This window comes from Nannospalax galili, unplaced genomic scaffold (genome assembly GCF_000622305.1).
Source record: "Nannospalax galili isolate Female #2095 unplaced genomic scaffold, S.galili_v1.0 scaffold183, whole genome shotgun sequence".
NCBI classification, from domain to species: Eukaryota; Metazoa; Chordata; class Mammalia; order Rodentia; family Spalacidae; genus Nannospalax; species Nannospalax galili.
In genome coordinates this window covers 1,952,844-1,955,703 of record NW_008350555.1, presented here as the reverse complement: position 1 = coordinate 1,955,703, position 2,860 = coordinate 1,952,844, and the positions used below count along the sequence as shown (strand labels likewise).

The window sequence follows — 2,860 nt, the reverse complement described above, 5'->3', positions numbered from 1 at the left end:
TTTTTTCTTTTGGTCTTTTTGAGACAGGGTCTCCCTGTAGCCCCAGTTGTCCTGGAACTCACTATGTAGACCAGGCTGGCCTTGAGCTCACAGAGATCAGCCTACTTCTGCCTCCCGAGTGCTGGGATTAAAGGCGTGAGCCACCACGCGCGGCCCTCCCCTATATATTTTAAAAGATTTATTTATTATTTTTGTGTTTGCCTGTGTGGATTATTTGCACCATGTGTGTGCAGGAGCCCACAGGTGCCAGAAGAGAGCATCAAATCTACTAGAACTGGAGTTACAAGTGGTCATACTATGAGCTGCCATGTGGGGGCTGGCAACCAAGGTCCTCTGTAACAGCAGTATGTACATTTAACTGCAAAAGCCTTCTCTCCAGCCCCCAGCCATGTATTTTAAAGGAAAAAAAAATTACTGTTCCTTATATCCCAAGCAACTTCCTTTTGATTATTTGGATATTATCTACCCTTTAGTAAAGCATGAAATTAAAGAAACTGTGATAAAACTCTGTGTATCCAAAGCATAATTTTGTCTAGGGAATTGTCCTATAGGAAGTAGATCAACTCTGGATTATGTTCGCCTACAGGCAATCCAGAAAATAGGTTTTGAAGTCAAATGTGCAACTTCCGATCTATTAAAAAAATCCAACCTGGGAAATAGTCCTGAGGAAACAGATGCACATAACCTGGCAAAAATCAGCTGATCAAAAACAGGCTCAAATTTTAAAAAAATAGACCCAGGGACTGAGGCTGTAGCCAAGTGGTAGAGGCATGCCTAGCATGAGAGGCCCTGGGTTCAATCCTCATCACAATGGGCAAGAGGGGGAGGGAGTTTGTTGTCTATAGTTAGAAAGCATCTTCCGTGCCCATCAACTCCCTTAAATTGCAGCAACTGCTAGTCACCAGCTGTCCAAGCAGCACGAATACTCTATCCAGACTATGTGTTCCAAATGGTGGACTGTTGAGAAGTTGACTGAATCTGAGATTCTCCCACATTTTAGCTGCACATTACATACTGAGCCATAAGATTCTGTGAGTAGGAGAACCCACGGGATAACTTTCACATGACAATCTCCAAGATGACTTCTGGTTGTCTTTATTCTTAGGAGTTTCTCTTTTTTCTGTTTTGTTTTTTTGACACAGTGTCCTGCTATTTAGCCTAAGACTGGAACTGACTAGATATAGACAAGGCTGGTCTCAAACTCAAGAGATAAGTTTGCCTCTGCCTCCTGAGTGCTGGGGATTAAAAATGTGCACCGCCAGGGCTGGCGAGATGGCTCAGCAGTTAAGAACACTGTTCTTGCAGAAGACCCAGGTTCGAATCCCAGCACCTACATGGCAGCTAACAATTGTCCGTAACTCCAGTCCCAGGGGATCAGACATCCTCTTCTGACCTCTGCGGGCATTGCATGACACAGGTGCACTTACCAACACGCAGGAATACATGCATACACATTAAATTAAAAAAATAAATATTTAAAAAATATGTGTACTGCCATACCCAACCCAACTTTTTCTGTTTCTATGGAGGTAAATAAAGTGAGCAGTTTTTCAGACTCAGGTCCATCATTAATTTAAGGTTCAACATGTGAGATTGATTGACTGACTGACTGATTGACTGACTATAGGGCCATGGATCCAGTCCAGGACTTTTATGAGTTAGGTAAGCACTGTATCACTTTACTATAGCCTTTGGGATCTTTGAAACAGGGTCTTACTATATAGCCTAGACTGGCAACAAACTTGGGATCCTTCTGTTTGTTTTTTTTAAAGCATTATTATTATTTTTTTTTAGTTATCTTTATTTTATGTGTATGCGTGTATCGTCTGCGTGTAGGTAAGTGCACTCGTGTCGTGCAATGCCTGCAGAGGTCAGAAGAGGCTATCGGATCCCCTGGGACTGGAGTTACAGACAGCTGTTAGCTGCCATGTGGATACTGGGATTCAAACACAGGTCTTCTGCAAGAACAGTCAGTGTTCTTAACCACTGAGGCATCTCTCCAGCCCCAGGGATCCTTCTGCTTTAACTTCCAAGTGGGATACAGATTGTACAACCACACATGGCTACGGTGCCTCTTTCACATTATCAAAGACGGTGCTAATATGAGACAAATATAAACTTTGAAACTATGATACTCAAGCGCCCACAGAAATGCCAACAATGCACACTGAGATGCCTGAGCAACGGCTGTGGCTCAGTGGTGAAGCAGGTGCAAGGCCCTGCATTTTATCCTTAGCATCAAACACACAAAACTGAGGTGCTTGAGTATGAAAGAACATTATATACCCTGTGCTCATATTCTGATTTCAACCCATCACATAGTTCATTACATAAGAGTGTCTGATGCCATTAAGACAAACATAAGGTTCTGGGCCTATAGCTCAATGGTAATGTGCTTGCCTAGTTCACTCAAGGCCCTGGGTCTGATCTACAGTACCATAAGAAAAATTTAGAAAGACAAATATATATGAGGTATGTTTGTTCTGCTTCAAAACAAATAAATAGAAATGTAAACAAAGAAATGTAAAAAATTAACAAAGAGGCTGCTAAGATTTGGACATTACTCAAATGAAAGCATGCCTTATATTATTAAGTATTTTATTTCTTATATTCCTAAATCAAGTGTCTATGTACAGACTACAAAAGTAGACTATGAAGCTGGGTGCGGTGGCACATGCCTTTAGTCCCAGTACTTGGGAGACAGAGGCAGGTGGATCTCTTGTGAGTTCCAGGCCAGCTGGGGCTATAGAGACCCTGTCTCAAAAACACCCCCCCCCCCAAAAAAAAAGTAGACAATGAAGCGTTCCTTCTTAATGAAAGAAAATAACACACAAAAACACACCAAAAGACATTTAGCAAC

General features: G+C 42.0%; 1 protein-coding gene across 3 annotated transcripts in view; it reads right to left on the bottom strand.

The window, feature by feature from the left end:
- The window catches only part of Esrp1 (epithelial splicing regulatory protein 1), a 66,868-nt gene that overhangs the window by 27,031 nt on the left and 36,977 nt on the right, over window positions 1–2,860 (bottom strand). The window lies entirely within an intron of this gene.